This window comes from Cervus canadensis, chromosome 18 (genome assembly GCF_019320065.1).
Source record: "Cervus canadensis isolate Bull #8, Minnesota chromosome 18, ASM1932006v1, whole genome shotgun sequence".
NCBI classification, from domain to species: Eukaryota; Metazoa; Chordata; class Mammalia; order Artiodactyla; family Cervidae; genus Cervus; species Cervus canadensis.
Genome location: NC_057403.1, coordinates 45,586,030 through 45,605,494, shown reverse-complemented (window position 1 = coordinate 45,605,494; position 19,465 = coordinate 45,586,030). Strand labels below are relative to the sequence as shown.

General features: G+C 41.1%; 1 non-coding gene across 1 annotated transcript; it reads right to left on the bottom strand.

Moving 5' to 3' along the window:
- Positions 1-3,494: 3,494 nt before the first annotated feature.
- TRNAG-CCC lies at positions 3,495-3,567 on the bottom strand. The gene has a single exon. It is a non-coding gene; the product is annotated as a tRNA-Gly (tRNA).
- Between the last annotated feature and the right edge of the window lie 15,898 nt (positions 3,568-19,465).

Here is a 19,465-nt window from a genome sequence, read left to right as displayed (position 1 = left end):
AATCCCCATTCCTCATCCCCATGGGGGCTGTCAGTGTCACACATGCCATCAAACCCCAAATCACTGTGTTACAAAAGCATCTTTTGATTGATTCATCAACTACCAAATATGAAAGATATGCATGTCACTGGATGGGGAGTAGCAATTAGCATTGGGAAGAAACTCAGAGTCTGGGAGTCTGAGTTTTGGAGTGGAGGATAAAGCCAGAACAGAGTTCTTCATCGACACACCCCAAACACATCCAAACACTCCCTGGCTCACAGATAGGTATGAAACAGAGAGCGAGAACAATCAATTGGAGCAGTAATATTAATACCATAATTAATAGGTGCTGACACAGTACTTACCAGTGTTAGGTGTTGAATGTATACTTTTAATTTAGTTTAAAATCTAATCCTTAAAATAGCCCTATGGACAAGGAAATACTATTTTCATTTTACAAATGAAGAAAAGGAAGTTCAGACAAGTCAAGCTTGCTGCTTAAAGACAAACACCTAGCAAAAGGTAAGGCAGGGACTTGGGGACAAAGTCTTTCTGACCCTAACACGTGAGCATCTGAACATTTTGATTTGCTTTCTGAGGAGCAGCCTTAGCCCAGGATCTGACTATACTAAGAGGATTCAAGCTTGAGGATAGATAAAAACTTACCCAGTGAATCCTTACTTTCAAAGTATATATTTTTCCTTTTTCCCCTCCCAGATAAAGTACCTGCCTCTTTTCTCTGTAGTTAGGCATGCAAATGACCATCTGCATAGCATTCTGGTTCAAACTGCCAGGCACGAGGTAATTACAGTTTATGCACTGACCATATTTAATTTTTCCAATGTGTTTTTCTTCATTTCTCCCTTTCTGGGACCTTTTTTGGATTATTCTTTTTTCCAAAATAGGAAAATTCCTAGTCATTAATCTAGCACTACAGTAAAGCATTGAATTATTATTATAGATATTATATTTTAACTAGAAAGAAGATTTGCAGCATTAAGAAAGATTTTGGGAAAAAATGAACAGCAAATGCACAGTGCAAATATAATTCTATTCAGTTTTTGCATTTTATCTTAGGCAATTTGACTAAAGAGCTAGAGTTTCATATAAGGATTGTACACATAAATTTTTTTGGTATATCTTCCAAAGATTTATGTAATTTTAATTTACTAATGGTAAGAATTCTATCACAATGACTCTCCCAGTTTCCCAAATGATCATCCATTTCCTTGCATATTGAAGTTGGGTTAACTTTTCAGCTATTGTAACTAACACAGCAATATCTGTCAAAAACACTTTTCTTTGATTTCTTAAAGTAGTAGTTTATTTTCCCAGACTACTTTTATGTATCCTTCCCATTTAATTTAAAAAAGTTGGCAGAGAGCACTTTAATTTGCTGACAAACTATTTTAAGCCCTGTTTGGTTTCTTTTTACTAAGCCCAACGTCATTGGGCACCAAGATGGCATGATCCTCAAGTCATCATTGCTCTTGCCCAAGAGATGTCAATGAGCTGCAGAAGACAGGGATTCCCGCTAGGGATTTGATGAACCTAGCTTATCTGTGAGACGGTCAACAGAGCATGCCTACACACCCATGCCTACTGCCAAGTACTCTATGCCAGGTGTGTGTCAAGTGTTTTACAGTTATTTCTTAGTATTTGAGGGAGATTTGTTTCAGGACCCACCTCAGATATCAAAATCCACAGATGCTCAAGTCCCTTATATAAAACGGCATAGTAGTTGCATATAACCCACAACACATCTTCTTGAGTACATTAAAACATCCCTGGAGGTGGTGCTAAGTCGCTCAGTCATGTCTGACTCTTTGTGACCCCATGGACTACAGCCCACCAAGCTCCTCTGTCCATGGGATTTCCCAGACAAGAATACTGGAGTGAGTTGCCATTTACTCCTCCAGAGAATCTTGCCAACCCAGGGATCAAACCCGGGTGTCCTGCATTGCAAGCAGACTCTACCACCTGAGCTACCAGGGAAGTGTTAAAACATCCCTGAATGACTTTTAATATTTAATACATAGCAACCATTATGTAAATAGCTGCAAGTACAAGGTAAATGCTACATAAATAGTTACCACAAGAATGGCAAATTCAAGTTTTGTTTTGAAGAAATTTCTGGAATTTTTTCTGATTATTTTCCATCTGAGGGTTGGTTGAATCCGACTATGCATTAATGCTTAGCAAGATGCTCTACAGCACGGCTCACAGTTGATATTTGTTGAATGATAGTCTGGTAGCTTAGCTGGTAAAAATCCGCCTACAATGCAGGAGACCCCAGTTCGATTCCTGGGTTGGGAAGATCCGCTGGAGAAGGAATAGCTACCCCCTCTCCTTTTATCCTCAGAATACTGTACCTTCAAAGGTCAGTCTAATGATTAGTCCCACTTTAAAGGTGCAAATACCAAGACTTTGAGCAGCGGGTTAACTTGCTAAAGTCACGTGGCTAGTGAATAGTGATGCTAATTGGGACCCAGTTCTGTCTGACCCTGGAGTCTTTCTTTCTTTCTTTTTTAAAATATTTTTTATTTGGTTACACTGGGTCTTTGTTGCCATATGTAAGATCTTTAGTCATGTCATGTGAACTTTTAGTTGTGCCACGTGGGATCTAGCTCCCTGACCACGGATCAAACCCTTGCATTGGGAGCATGGAGTCCTGGCCACTGGACCACCAGGGAAATCCCAGAGTCTTTCTCTCTTTCTTAATACAAGTACCATAGACTGCTGCCTTTACCATGCTGCTGTGCTGACCATTGTAGGAGTTCATGTGCATATTTTCTTCTTTTTTATCTCATCCCATTTCTGGAAATCCTTATGAGATTCCAAAATAACCCCAAACTCAAAGTTTTTTTCTTTTTTTTTTTTTTCTGTTTTGTTCTCAAGTCTTTAAAAACAGATAGAGAGACCAGGAGAACAGGTATATTAAACTGCCTGGCATGTCTCATCCATATCTAAGAGAAAAGCCCGGCATAAATAGATAACTCAGAAGCTTCCGTCTGTGCCAGGCACAGGGCTAGGCAGGAGGGACACAGGCAGATGGACGATCTCTTGTCAAGATCTCTAATGAAAGCAGAGCAGAGTGAAGCACATAATACGAGGGCAATAATCATGGAGCACAAATGGTGCATCTGAGACAAAACACAGCGTGCTGAGATGTGGGCGACAGGACGGGGTGCAAAGGGAGCTAGTTTGGAGAGGTTGACCAGTTACTGCCTAACTTCCTTGCAGGGCTGAAGTCCCTGTAGAAACCTCACTTAGATTCTTAACATATTTGAAGGTGGCAATTCTCTTTCATTCTTTCAATTTAAATGCTAAGATGACAAGTAACCTCTCAAGTACTCATAGAACCCTGAGGCTGGCTTAAGACCTGACTAAGTCAGTTTTTCATGCACTTACTTTTTATTTATTTATTTATTTGGTTGTGCCAGGTCTTAATTGCAGCATGTGGGGTTTTAGTTGCAGCAGACAAACTCTTAGTTGTGACATGTGGGATCTAGTTCCCTGACCAGGGATTGAACCTGGGTCCCCTAAGTTGGGAGCACAGTGTCTTAGCCACTGGACCACCAGGGAAGTCCCCATGCCCTTACTTTTAGACCACAGTTTTTCAACTCCAGCTCTTTGGTCTCTAAGCACTAGATTCAGGTAGCATCACCCCCAAATCATGACAACAAAAATGTATCCAGACATTGCTGAATGTGCCCCATTCAGCAAAATGAAAATTCCTGGGAACAAGAGGGGCAAAACTGCTCCAGCTGAAAAATCACTGTTCTAAGTGTGTAGCTCATAGTATTTTTTGATGCCACAGATAGCTTCCGGAATCTGAGAAAAATCTATGTAAAAATAATTGCTATTAAGTGATTCTTATGTGCTGAGTGTTCTGTTAAATGCTTCATGCACATTATCTCATATAATTTTTAGAACGATTATATGAAGAAGGTATTGTTGCCACCTCCTTAGGGTCTAGGATCACAGTCAGTTAATGGCAGTGTCCAGGATTCAGCCTCCGAGGTTTCCACAACCACGGATGGAGAAACATGGCTCTGAATCTCCAGTACACAGATGGACATGGATTGTCATCATCGGGTCCTCTAAATCAACACATCTCACACTTTATTTTTTGGTTACTCCATGTGGCATACAAAACTTCTCTGACCATGGATTGAACCTGCATCCCCTGCAGTGGAAGCATGAAGTAGTAACTGTGAGGCGAGCAGAAGTAACGCAGCTTAGATTAGGAGTAGACCTTCCTACTTGGTACCGCTGTTTGCCAATTAGGACCAATTAGCTTTCACTTAATACTGACCGCTGTTTGCCAATTAGGAAATTAGGAACGGGGCGGAAACCCCCAGGAAAGTACCGCGCGCGAAAGTATTGACCAATGAAATTGCTTTGCAAATGTGTAACCAATCCGCTTCTCACCCTATAAATTTGTGTAACAGCTTGGGCTCGGGGCTCTCTGACCCGCACCATTGCGTTGGTTGCGGGCGGAGAGTCCTGACTCGAGTCAGTAATAAACTTCCTTTCCTGCGAGTTGCATTGTCTTGGACCTTCTCTCTTCCCGCTCGGGGATTCGGACATCGGGCATAACAGTAACCTCTGGACCACAAGGGAAGTCGACCACATCTCACACTTTAAACTGCACATGCATCACCCAGGGATCTTCCTTAAAATACTAATTCTGATTCTGCAAGTCTGAGGCAGGACCCATGATTGTGTGTTTCCAAGAAGCTCCCAGGTGATGCCATGAACCACACAGTGAGTATCAAGGGCTTAGAGCAACAGCTATTAAGCCTTTCTAGACTACAGATTCAGCCAAGAATCTGGTAAATTATGGACCTCTGCCCAGAAAGCTTGAGTCATGCACATACCTCTCCTAAAAGCCCAGGTTGAGATTTCTAGTTTGCTCTAGAAAAATATCTTAATCAAACAGATGGATCTCACCTGTTTCAACAAATTTCTGATAAAGCAGAATTCTGGATGCCATTTTGGCTATTGCTTTCCACCATCTGAAAACACTGGCTGCCTGAATATCCTTATAACACATGTATTGCCTCTTTCTCATCATAGTGCAAGTTCCTTAACTCTTCACTTCTCTTTGTGGAGCTACAGGGTATTTGTCTATCTGTCTGAAAGCATTGACCTCAAATCCAATCCATCCCTTTCTTGTTTTGTCTCATCTTAGGAAACTCTTCAAGTCCTGCATGGCATCTTTCCATAATAATGCTTCCTCCTCACCCATTCCCTCTCCCCTCCTTTAGCTATGATCTACGTAACACATGTGCCATGTGATACAGTTATCAGAAAGTGATGTTACCTGAACATACACATACACAACAGTATGATAAGATACTTTTCTAAAAGAGCAGATAACCTTAAACATTAATAAGTGGAAAAATCTGTGAAATCAAAGCATTTTTTCTTTTTTTTTATATAATAGCCTTTCATTCTTTTTATGATTTTGTCTTTGAAAGCTCTTTCTGCAGATGACAGATGATATTGTTCTTCCATCCTGCTTCAGACAGAATTAAGGGAGGAAGGGGAGAAAAAACTATTGTAGAGCCTCTCTACTCTGTGACACGATTTTTATAATTAATATATACAACTGAACAGAGAAAGGTACGTTATAATGAAATGCAATTAAGAGGTGTTTGTTCTTTTCCCACACAAGATGACTATAATTTCCTTGGCTGTTTAGAAGTCAACCATTATCATTACATTTTGCACATATCCTTTTTTTTTTTTTTTGCTCCTGAATTTGTTTATTTTCAATAAAAAACAAACATGGATTTAGAGCACTTGATATTCAGATAACATCATCTTTTAATTATAGTACTTGCTGATCATCAAATCTAACACCTTTTATGGTATTTTTTGCATTGGCATGGCTTCCAATTTTTAATTAATGGACCTTTAAAAATAGCTCCAAATAAAACTGTAATTTCAATTTGCCAAAAAAGCTCGGGTTGGACGACAGCATTATGCTTTCCTTCCATGTGGAAAGGAACCAATCTGATTTTATAGTTATCTGTCATCTTGGACTTTAATTATAAACTCTCCTGTACAACCTGACATTTAGTCATGCACACTGGGTTGCCCTCTCTTCCTGCTCCCCATTTTCTTTCTCTTTTGTCACCATCCTCCCCATTTGAATGGAAAAAGAAGGATTGGGAGGATGCAACAGTCACTCGTTGGGGGAGTTGGTGTGTGATGGGGTGGAATGAGGCACCCATCTGGAGCTTGCCCCTGATTCTCCTCTGTTGTTTTCCTCTCTGAAAGTATTCCGATATTCCTTCAGCCTCAAGGACAGAATTCAAATTCACCTGGAATCGCTGAACTTGAGTGCGAGAAACTCACCTTTGACAGCACAGACCCACCAACGCGGGAGCCACGAAGTAGCTTCTCACACAATAGATGCTTAATAAAAACTTGTGACTTCAAGGAAGCCAGTAGCTTAAATGAGAAGAACAGGAATAGACACAATTATAGAGTAGAGCAGGGCCTCTGACACTGAATGTTAGGGCATAATTTTTACTCGACATCTTTTAAGTATCCCAGAACCTAAAATTAAAATGGTGGTGGCATTTGCTCTTATTTACTGTATTTCCTTTCTGAAGATTGTTTAAAGCACAAATAGCAAAGAATGGTTATTGCCCCTAAAGAGCCATGCTTAATATTTCAGAAGATGCTCTCTGGGAAATGGGATTGCTGCTTAGTCCACGAATATGTTATTTCTCCAGGTTTAGACAATTGGGAGATGTAGGAAGAACATACAAGACAACAAATGTTTCTTTCTTTTATAGACATATAATGCTTCATTAAAACGACAGCAACAGTCACTGAGAATCCCATATAGCTCTTTCAGCCTATGAGCAGAAGTGAAATATATAGAGAGCAAGATTTAAAGAAACAGAGACAGTTACTAGGATCCAAAGTAAGCACCTTCTTCCACTAACCCAGCTGTTGCCAGGTCACCTTATGGAGCTTTCTTTGTGCCAGGTAAAGTACCAGAAGACACAAAGATAAATCAAGTAACGTTTTCTGCTTTTGAGAAGCTCTTCGATAGGAATATGCAAAGCAGACAAAGTTCCAGCAAGACTGGGGGACAGGCATCCCACACTTGGTAAGTACTGAGGTTGTGGGCGCAGAGGTCCATCTGCTTCTGTCTCAGACTTGTTTCTGCAAGGCTCCTTCCAGCTCCTATATTAATATTGAGTTGGCTTCTGCTTGGTTCTTATTATTGATAAAATACTTTCTTTCAAATTAAAAAAAAGTCAAACTCACAGAAACAGAGGATAGAAAAGGGATAGCCGAGGTTTGCTAAAGGGTAATAAACTTTCAGTTATAAGATGAATAAAGTCTGAGAATCTAATGTACAACCTGATCACTAGAGTTGATAACACTGTATTGTGTAATTAAAAGTTGTTAAGAGAGTATAACTTCAATGTTCTCACCAAAAAAAGGTAAATATGTGGGGGTATTCGATGTGTTAACTAACTCAGCGGGAATCCTTTCCCCAAGTATGTTAGTTGCTCATTTGTATCTGACTATTTGCAACCCATAGACTATAGCCCGCCAAGCTCCTTTGTACATGGAATTCTCCAGGCAAGAAAACTGAAGTGGGTTGCTATTCCCTTCTCAAGGGTATCTTCCTGACCCAGGGATCTAACCCAGGTCTCCTGCGTTGGAGGCAGAGTCTTTACTGTCTGAGCTACCAGGGAAGCCCTTCCCTAAGTACAGGTATCCGCTGCTGTTCAGACACTCAGTTGTGTCTGACTCTTTGTGACCTCACAGACTGCAGCACACCAGGCTTCCCTGTCCTTCACTGTCTCCCATAGTTCACTCAGACTCATGCCCATTGATCCAGTGGTGCCATCCAACCATCTCATCTTCTGTTGTCCCCTTCTCCTCCTGCCCTCAATCTTTCATAGCATTAGGATCTTTCCCAATGAGTCGGCTCTTTGCATCAAGTAGCAAAAGTATTGGAACTTCAGTTTCAGCATCAGTCCTTCTAATGACTATTCAGGTATATCAGATCACCATGTTGACATTTAACTATCTTGCCACTGCATTTGTCATAGAGCTTATCATAAAGCTGAAAAAGTAAAGCAACTCCTTTCATGAAAGAGAGCTGCTTGTGACTCCTGGGAGTGGGGAGATCTCAGACTCTTTCTTCCTCATACCCTTTATTCCCTGATCTTCCAACAAATGTAGAAAACGCAAAGACGTACAAGTGAGCTACACTGGTTCCCCAGCTTAGGACAACTTTTGCTTCCCACCCAGCATAATTTCGTCTCAATAAGAAGCAAAGTTTTCCTTAGAAGCTGAGTTCAGCCTTAATTAGCCTGTTCTCACTGCTTTTCTGCTTTTTATGAAAAGTTAGCATGAAACAACTTCTTTGCTCAGCTCTGAACTTTTACGATCTGCCAGGGCAGGGCTTTTTTGTTTTATTTTTTAAAATTCTGGCTGTTGCAAAAAACCAGTTTGAACCCAAAAACATTTTACAGGTATTTGTGCGGTAGGTTTCTCCCTTAGGCTCTGCAACTTGTTTCTCTTGGTCTGTCTGTCTGGCTCTGTTCCTATCCTGCCAGAGGATATGGGTCCTAGGACACACGAGGCCCCCTCCAGCTCCGGGTCCTTGGACAGCGTGGCTGTGTGAACACTCAAGGGCTTGTTGTCATGGTTTTGTGTAATACACATGTGTGTTAAATCAGCATGCTGCATGCCTTAAGCTTACATATTTTTAGATCAATAATACATTAATAAAGCTATAAAACATATCTTTAGAAAAACAGGTTTGTGATTGCATTGGGATGGGGTAGTAGAAGTCAGAGCTGAGAGAAAAGCAAAGGAGGAAATTGAGAGAGTGATGCATATGTTCAGTATCTTGATAGTGGCAGTGGTTTCAAGGGTGTATATATATGTCAAAACTTATCAAATTCCTTGAAATAGTTGAAATATGTGCAATTTATTGTAAATCAATTATTAATATTTGCTGTTGTTGTTTAGTTGCTAAGTCGTGTCCAACTCTTTTGAGACCCCATGGACCACAGTAGCCCACCAGACTCTTGTGTTCATGGGATTTCCCAGGCAAGAATACTGGAGAGGGTTGCCATTTCCTTTTCCAGTGGACCTTCCTGACCCAGGGATGGAACCCCTATCTCTTGCTTGGCAGACAGGTTCTTTACCACTAAGTTAGCTGGGACTGTACTATAATAAAATTGGGCTTTCTTTTTTTTTTTTTTTTTGGTCTCCAGTTACTAGTTTTCTAAAAATATATATTTTATTGAAGTATAGTAGATTTTCAATGTTGTATTAATTTCTGCTGTAGCTCATGGTGGTTCAGTTATACATATGCACACATTCTTTCTTTCTTTCTTTTTTTTTTTGTTTTGTTTTTGAAGACTGTTGGGGGCTATGCCCTTTTACGTTTCCTTTCTTCAGTGATGGAGTCCTAAGTCGGGACTCAGTTTAGGTTCTGACTTGCCCACTAACTTACCAAGTGATTTTCAGAGGATTTCTCTTCCCTTGATGATCAAGTGGGACAGAGAACTTGGTACAGCCATCATAAAGAGAAAGTGAGACCATACTTCTCTGAAAAGGAAGTGTGGTCTAGTAGTTAAGAATCCAGGTCAGGACTCCAAATTCAGGCTCTGCTTACTCAGCAGCTGTAGATCTTTGAGTCAAATATCTAACCCCACAAAGTCTCAACACCCTCATCTTTCAAAATAGGGGTAATAATGCTTCGTTCTTTACAGAGTTGTTACAAAGATCAAATAAAAGCTTTTAGTAGCAAACCTATGAAATAGTTACTAGGTCGGTGAAGGTTGGCAAGTATTAGGTTTGCACGTGTATGTTTGTATGTATGTATGTGGGTATATGTGTGTATCTGTGGGTATATATGTATACATGTGCATATGACTGAATGTATATGTGTGTATTTGGATATCTGTGTGTATGTGTATATGTGAAATATGAAGCTTGACTAGGAGCAAGTGATTTCTGGATTAAGTGTCCTGTGTTAAATATTGAGCCTCTAAATTCAACATGAACTTTTAGAAGCATCATCATCGGGCTCATCAGCCCAAAATTCATAGCTCCCTCTCTCAACAGATTTTTTTTTTTCCTATTCTTTATCAGTATAATATTATTTAAGAATCCATTCTGAGTTTTCCTTACCAATTATTCCAGCAACATCTCAAGAGTTTCCTGTGATTTGAAGAAAAAAAATTACCCATCTCCTAACGCTCCTAATCTCAGTGGCCAAAAGATAGGGATTTGCTCTCTAATCAGGGTAGGCAGCCTGCATAGTTGGACAAGCCTCTGCTCCCCAAAAGGCCCTGCATTTGGTTTAATGACCTTCTCTTGCTGTCTTGAAATTCTTAGTCATTTTTGAGTGCATGGGGTTAGGGGGAGCCTACATTTTCATTTTGCCATGGGCTTTGCAAATTCCATAGCCAGTCTGATCTGTGCATGCTAAGTTGCTTCAGTTGTTTTCGACTATTTGTGACCCCAAGGATTGTAACCCACCAGGCTGCTCTGTCCATGGGATTCTCCAGGCAAGAATACTGGAGTGGGTTGCCATGTCCTCCTCCAGGGGATCTTCTCGGCCCAGGGACTGAACCTGAACGTCTCCTGCATTGACAGGCCGGTTCTTTACTACTAATGCCACTTGGGAAGCCCAGTCTGGTCTCTATACTATGGAAACTGGACTTTGGCTTCTGTTGCCTGCTGGTCTCTTTAGGGAAACCATACAGGATGCTCTGCTTGCTTTCAGAAGCTTCTTATGACCTATTCCTGGAGTAAGGTTGTTTACTTTCAATCAAGTTAAGTTTAGAATAAAGGACGATCGGTGATCTCCTTTCTAGACCTTGTAGGCAAGTGCTTTACTATTTTACTCCTAAGAAAAAAGCCCACCATCTGCTTAAATCAACCCCACACAAACCCTTCATTGCAATCAACTTCTTTTTGTTGTCTAATAGCAAGTAGCCCTGGTGGCAGGGATTCCTGCCGTGTTGTTGTGGGTGATTTGATACAGGTTGCTTTCCACAATCCTATGAGCAGTAGGCAGGTAATGCTCTCTCAGACCTTTGGATCACTTACCCTACAGTTAGAACATCAGCCCCAAAGACCTGCTCCCTGAAACTCCCAGAAAACATAGCCCTGGGTCACCATTGTGGACCTGTCCCATGGTGAGAGAGTGGCCAGAGCCACTCTCAAAAATCCTTTCTCGAAGCTTCTAAGTGCTATCAGAATGCTCTTGTCAGTTCCACATATTTGCCCTGCATCATTTTGGTTTCTCTCCTATCGCTCTTTTTAATGTCAGGTTCTGCCCCATGATTGACAATTATAATTACTCCTCACAGAGCCTCATATTAATAACAGCCATTGATCTAACTCAGATGATTCCAAGCCTCTTTATTTCCCAACCTCAAATGTGAGACTTTAGTTCCTCCAAGCTTGAATTCCGCAGCTGGCAAAAGAGAGCTCAGACCAGGTTTCCAAATAATAGGTGAGCTTCTTCTCATATCAGCCCCAGAGCAGAGCCCCCTCTCCTCAATAGACATTTTTTCTCTCGTCTTGATCAACATATTATTTTCAAAAATCCATTTTGACTTTCCTTTGCCAGAAAAGGCTCTCCACGCTCTCAGTTGCCCAGCAGGAAGCTCTTTTCGACTCGCTCAGATTGGTGGGTGGAGGAGACCACAATTATACCCCATTTCAATGACATGTCTGGGGTTGCAGTGACTCCAGACAAAGAAGCTGAAATGTATGAAAGTCTCTGTGTCTTCACGACAGAACCTAAAAATACCTGCCTGAGATGCAGGTTGGGAACTATTTCCAACAACAGGGCTCCAAGGTTTCCCCGCTGGGAGCTTGAGAGCCTCTGAATTCTTTTCAGCGGGCTGTCTAGGGTAACTGGTGATCAGGGGGGTGATGCACAAAGGCCAACGTTGAGGGGAAGAAGGCTCCCCAAGAGGCCCCTGTCTCCACCCTGCTGTGCCCGATGACAGGTTTCAGTGGGTCTCCTCCAGGCTGTTCCAAAGAGTCAGGACACAGCCCATACAGAGAGCAGGCTCCTTAGGATCTTGCTTAATGCCATCAGTCCTATTTCAAGGAGACGGCACTGTCATGGGGAGAGTGAAGAAAGAAATGTGACCAGGCAGAAGAGCAGCTCAGAGATTTCTCAGTTATTCTTTTTCCCGATGCTTCCATTTTTCCTAAAGTAGTGTTTCACCCAATGGTTGTAGATCCTTCATTTTCACTTTTCCTTTGGTGTGGCACTTACCACCACTCCATCTTTGGTCATTTCCGTTTAAAACCACTCATCCTTGATCTTGAGTCAAAATTGACCTCCCTCTGATGTCTAAGTATTGCGGCCACAGAGAAATCAAGTTCATATCCTATATTTTTGTATTGTAGATACTTGGAAACAGTGCTCACAGGTTCCACAAAGCTTATGTTCAATGTCAGTTTCCTTGACCTTCCTTTTGGTGCCCTTGAGTCTAACTCCACCTAGTCTTCCTCCCTTAAAATATCTGCCCAAGCCTTTCTCAACTGTGGCAAAGAGGTCAGACTTTCTGATGGGAGAATCCAAGAGGCGTTTGGGAACATTCTTACTAGTGTTAAAGTGAGGGTGGGGTTTTCTCATGGGAGTTGGTGTTGAACCCTTTCTACTCAAGTTCTTTGAGATTGCCAGATATCTATCGGCTCAAGTAACTTAGTCTGGTTTAAAAATGCTGAATTTAAAATCTTTGCCTGGACCATGCTCAGGAGCATCTCTTGGCTCTTTAAAATGTGCAAAGTCAACCTCAGTACCAGAAAAGCTCAGTCTGGGGATGGTAGTGCTCCTCAGAAGGTGAGGGAGAGAATTTCCTGATTCACTGAGCTATTTGAGAAAAGAAAAGCATTTATTAAAGATGAGAACAGGAGGAATCACACTTCTTTAGATCCCTTCCTTGTTTCTTAAGAAGAATATAAAATACCTTCATGAACCACAGTGTAAAGAGGGGAGATACTTGTTCCAGAAAACTTGGGCTAAAGGAAATTACACTATTTTGCATCATGATTATTTCTTCAGTTTTTCCTCTTATTTTTGTGACTTTTCCTTTTTAAAAAAGCACTTTTTAACTCAAGACTTAGAATCTGCAGGAAAGCTGAAAAGACAATATAATAAATGACCATACGTCTTCATCTATATTCACCAAATATTGCCATCTACCTACACTCACGACCTTCCTGTAGTTCCCCTATGCACCCTGTCCAAAAATAGTTTGCACACATCATGACACATCTCCCCTTTCCCAGTATTTCCCTGACTCCTATGTGTTTTTATCTCCCCAGTACACTTAGATAAGTCCCACCACTTCCCTCTGCTCATTGCTCCATGTTCTTTGGAGAGTCCCAGACCAGGTCCTGCTCAACATTCTGGATTTGTTTGGCCATTGCCCCATGGTGATTTTCAGGTTAACTATTTCTTCCAAGAACACAAATCCCTCCCACAACATCACACCAGAAGTTTTTGTGTTTTCTTGGCATGTCTTTTTGTTTGTTTGTTTTGCTTTTGTTTTGTAGGCATCTCTTAATGCCCATTCTTTCCTGCCCCACCAGCAACCATGACCCTGACACCCACAGCACAGCACTCATTTAGAAGGTGAGAGAAGATGACTCTTTGTGGACAGTTTCGAGAGAGTTAAGAAGAGTTTTGAAAATGGTGAGTATAAAGTGACTTCAAGTGGGTTGTACAGTGTATGTATTTGCAGAGTAATTCCTAATTATTTGGTCTGATTTTAGTCATGCTTAAGGGTAAAGAAAAAATGGATTGGTGTATTTTATATTATGAAGTCCAAATGTCTTATAAAAATCCAATGGGTCTTAGAGACTGTGAGTAAAACTAAAATTTCCTCAAGAGTGACCACCTCTGCACATATAACTGTGACAACTGGTTGTCATTTGGTTATTCAGCTTCCCTCAGCACTTCCCCAGTTCTTTTGGAGAGTCTCAGGAAGGTGGTGTATCAGCTATGTGTTCTAGAATGAATCTACGCCTGGGTTTCTCTTCTGAACCCCTGGCCACAGTGGCCCCTTGAGGACACTACTCCCCTGAGCTTCCTGCCTTCATAGGATATGCTATCAGCTGGCTTCTGAGTCTACCCAGCCAATGACCAGACCTCGCAGAGCAGCTCATGAAGACAGCTTTCGGTTTTAACCATCTCTACCTCAGGGTTCAGAATCAACCCTTCAGGCTTCCCTGGTGGCTCAGATGGTGAAGAATCTGTCCGCAATGCAGGAGACCTGGGCTCGATTCCTGGATTGGGAAGATCCCCTGAAGAAGGAAATGACAACCCACTCCAGAATTCTTGCCTAGAGAATCACATGGACAAAAGAGCCTGGTGGGGTTACTGTCTGTAGGGTTGCAAAGAGTAGGACATGACTGAGCAGCTAACACTTTCACTTTCACCACAGGGTTCAAAATCAACCTTTTGGGGGTAGATAAATATGGATGGCGAGGTGGAGCCGGTAGTAGTCATGAATCAGATGTCTTGTTATTTTCCTCCATGTTCATTGCTCACTTTCATTGATTCCTGTATTCTGAGTCTCTTCTTTCTACTCTAGGACAGGATCTCTTCCTCAATTAAAGCCTTCTAACAGACATCAAATCATGCACATAGCTACTTGGAGAACAGGGTCTCAGTTACCTCTGACCCAGACTTCAATACAACCAACACAATCCCACCAAGGGCAGCAGTTGTTTACATGTACATCATTAGAAACCATTTCTTCAAGATAGATATCCACTTCTCTATAGATACATAGATATATTAAAATATATATTTTTCAAATATAATATATTTAATTATATATAATGTATATTAAATTATATATAATTAAATTATAAATATAAACTAAATATAATATATATTAATAAAAATATAATATGTTTCAAAGTTCTATGGCCAAATGTGTTTGGGAATCATTGCACTGAACACAGCTGCATACATTTTTTGTTATGGATTCTTTAACATAATAATGTGTAATTGTAAATCTTCAAGGAAGCATTACTATTATTATTTTTAAGGGTCTTTCCCAAGGGAGCTTTATTTAATTTTAATTTTTTTAACTTTTGCTTTTATACTGGAGTATAGCTAATTAACAGTGTTGTGATAGTTTCAGGTAGATAGCAAAGGGACTCAGTCATACATATATCTGTATCCATTCTCCCCCAAGGAAGGCTTGTTATTGTGCTATTTTCCTCACTTACTGAAACGAGAACCCTCATTTCTTGGAGGAATTTGTGGAGCAGGTTCATTCCAAACTTGTTTGTGAAGGTTCCCTTGTTTAAGGAGTTGAGAGAAGCTCAGTAATGGCCTCTAGCTGGGAACAGTTATGTTTTAATGTCTTGTGCCAACTGATTGGTTTCTGAAGGTGAAAGAAGAATTAGCAGGAGAGTAAACTGCCTTGTACTTAGAGTTCAAAACTACCTCAGGGAGTGTTTACCCAGTAAGTTCTGCCCTACTTCCAAGTCATTAGTAAAGAAAACTGTACTCCATAAGTATGTTATTACGTTGCGATCTTTCACCAAAGAGCTGAGAGAGATATCTGTTGCTCTATTAAAAATAGGCCAAAATCACACTCTGTTTTCTCTCTGGGGTCATCATTGCTCTCTGGGCACTATCTATATGACAGCCATCAAGCCCAGTTGTATGGAGGCCACGACAAGACACAAGGCTTGGTTTCTTCCAGCAAGAGCAGCGCTTTAGATTTCAAGTTATAATTGAAGTGCAAATAGAAGCCTAATTTGGGAATTAGGACTTGTCCTTTCTCATCCGTCAACATTCTTCAAGCTTGCCACTAAGATAATTCTGCAAGTGCTAAGTCCTGCCCCTCAAGTCTCTCCCTGACAATATCTAGAAGGGTTTTAAGGAAGTCATACTCAAGTTGTATGCAGGATTCTATCTCCAGGAAAACCTGGAGACGGTGGCCAGGGTATCAGTTGCACACAGTCTAAACATTCCCTGGAGTCTTAATTAACCACATTTGCTTTCCTCTTGGCTTCAGGCTGAGTCAGACCAGCCATGACTAAAGTTAGTTACAGTCCTGTGTGGTCACGTGATGTGTGACTACATCTTGGCCCGTGATACATGATCTTTCCTCTTGACCAGCAAGAGTTCGTATCATTTTTTTAAAGTATATTTTGACTCATTACTGTTGCATCCAACTATTAATAAAGTGGATGAATGTCTCCCATAATTGCTATAATGAGAGAGAGAGAGAGACGGATGGAAGTGGGCTTGCATAATATTATACATGGACCTCTGGGTGTTTACCATAAGGAGTCAGTTGCTATGGGAAGGTGGCAAGAGTATGCTTGGGTTTATACCATGATTCAACCCTAGTCAATTATCTCTGTGAATCTGGGCAAATTGTTTAAACTTTGTTAGACTCCTTGCTGAGCCTTTACTCTGCACAGGCCTGGCCCTGATCACACAGCATATGTTAACTCATTCAATCTTTCCAACAATTATATAGGCACTTCCTTAAGCCCATTTTACTAACAAGGTCAAGTAAATTTTTAAATTTCTTTATAACTTAAAACAATTATTTTGGCTGCATGGGCTCTTTATTGCAGCACACGGGGTTCTCTAGTTGTGGCATCAAGTCTCCAAAGTGTTCAGACTCAGTAGTTGTGATTTGTGGGATTAGCCCCCCTACCAGGGGTTGAGCCTGGGCCCCCTACATTGGGAGCATGAAGTCTTATCCACTGGACCACCAGGGAAGTCCCCAAGGGCAATTAACTTGACCAGGGTTAATCCATTATCACCTTGTGCAGGTGAAATGAGATAGCATCTGGCTTGATCCATTGTAAGTGCATCAAGTTTTCACTCTCATCGATTATTTTTAAGGTCAGTTTTACATACTGTAATTATGCACCAGGCATTATTCTGAATGCTTTATGTATACTAACTCATTCAATGCTATGAGGTGGGTACAGTCTTCATGCCCATTTGATAGATGAAGAAAGTGAGGCACAGAGAGACAGAGATCTTTCACAAGGTTATTCAGTGGTGGAGGCTGGATTTAAGTCTGCTTGGTCACAGAGATTATACTCAATCTTTATGCCAAATTATCATTTTCATTGTAGATTTGAGTGTTTATTGGCATTCATTTCCCCACGAATTTCTTAAGGATAGGGACTATTCCCTGTAGTGCTGGTGGTCCCTGCAAGCTATCCCTCTGCCCTCACCATCACTATAACCAGTGCCCAGAGCTGGGAAGTTCTGTGAATTTCTTGTTGAATAACTGTACATGCTAAGAGGTTACATATGATTTGTTGAAGAAATTACTAGAAAACCTGTGAGGCTGGTAAATAACTGCACCTGAAATGAGAAAGTGAGTCAGGGAAGAATTGCTAAGCACTATTTTAGTGAAACAAACTATTCTAACTCTGTTTTGAAGATGTTCTGCGTTCAGAGGTTCTTGGGCAAGAAAGTCCTGTTCTCCTGTTAAATCTTGGGTAGAATATTTACCTCTACAGAGAGCAGAAGCCACTGGGTACCTTGCTCCTTTGAAAGTATCTCAGTTCAGTCGCTCCGTCATGTCTGACTGTTTGCGACCCCATGGACTGCAGCACGCCAGGCTTCCCTTCTCCGTTATAAGTAGACCTGCTTGGATATTAACAAACACTGAGCTCTTACCATTAGCCACATGCAATGCTAAGGCCTTTAGAAGAAGCACATAATTTAATCCTTTTGACAGCCACAGGAAGCATGTTCTAATAGTATCCCAATTTTACAGAGAAGGTAACTGAGTCATGGGGCCAGCAGGCTCAAGGTCACACACTAGTGAGGATTTGAATTCACATATTCAAATATGGGGCTTCTCAGATGGCACTAGTGGTAAATAGTCCACCTACCAATGTGAGAGGAGCCTTGGATGCAAGTTCGATCCCTGGGTTGGGAAGAACCCCTGGAGAAGGGAATGGCAACCCACACCAGTATTCTTGCCTGGAGAATCCCATGGACAGAGGAGCCTGGCGGGCCACGGTCTATGGGGTCACAAAGAGTTGGAGAGAACTGAGTATGCACATACACTTCAAAGATGAGCTAGAGCTCATCTAGCAAGAAAGGCCCTTTTTACAACAGGACCCCGCCTGAACTTCTCTCCTGAGCATCGATGCAGTAAGAGTCTGATTGACGATGGCTTTGGTGGACCCTCAGGCTCCTGCCTGCCCTTCTCTTGCCATTTATCCATTGTAGGTGTCCAAGACTCTGGTCTTTAGAGTGCAGCCAAGGAAAGGAATTTAGGGTGGACAGACAGCCTTGAGGGAAAGCTATTGTTTCTTTTTTAAAGTGAAATTGTTAAAGTTGCTCTTTCATGTCAGACTCTTTGAGACCCCATGGGTTTGGGTAATTCTTTACCATCTGAGCCACCAGGGAAGCCCAAGAATACTGGAGTGGGTAGCCTATCCCTTCTCAAGGCGATTTTCCCGACCCGAGAATCAAACCAGAGTCTCCTGCATTGCTGGTGGATTCTTTATCAGATGAGCTATCAGGGAAGCCCTTTTTCTTAAGTCTGTTCTAACTGTAATACCTGTTGATCGTGCAGAACATCTCAGAGTAAGTACTGACACTCACTGAGAAAGCTGGATACTTAGTCTCTCTTTTCATAGACCTTATGACTTGATTCTAAAATCCTGAATATTACAGTCCTTCTGGTTTCTCCTTGGTTTTTAACACTGAAATATTTACCATCATGTTGATATAGTAGTGCAGACCATGCCATAAAAATTGTCTTTCAAAAAAAAAAAAAATTGTCTTTCATGCCAATGGCAGAAAAAAATGTTGGCTTTTTTTTTTAACGGACAGGGAAGGAAAATTGGTATCAGCTCGGAAGTCACCGTGTGTTCAGTATCAATGACTCAAGTTCCTTCTGGTTGGCTACTTCTCAAATCCCCCAGCTCCATGAAATAGAATCAGAGACAATAAAAGCCAAAGAAAAAAAAAAGAAGGCACAGGACAGTAAAAAGACATCCAGAAAGATTTTCATAAATGCAACAGTACTTTTATAAAAAAAGCAATTTCAAGCCTACTCCAGGTAGACACATAAAATCTTATGAACAACTTCAAAGTCTTATTCATGAGGCTTTTATGAAGATTCTTTTAAAAATTTTAAAAAGAAAGGACAGAAGGAGTGGGATTTTAAAAAAAAAATGAGTATTTGGGTCATGCAATTTCAGGAATCAGGAAAAGGATTCCTTACACTCTCCCTTGTTGGAAGTGTCATGAATCTTGCAGCAGCTCCCAACATTCATGGAGTCTAGCCTTGTCACGGGGCTCATTAGTATTCATCATTAATTCATATTTTCAAAGCAACAAAGGAGAAAACAGTAGTGGGAAGAATAAGAAGGTGTCAAATCCTGGGAGTAACATTTCACTGCAGTGTTGCGACTAAGGTTAGCGGAGGTTGTGCAG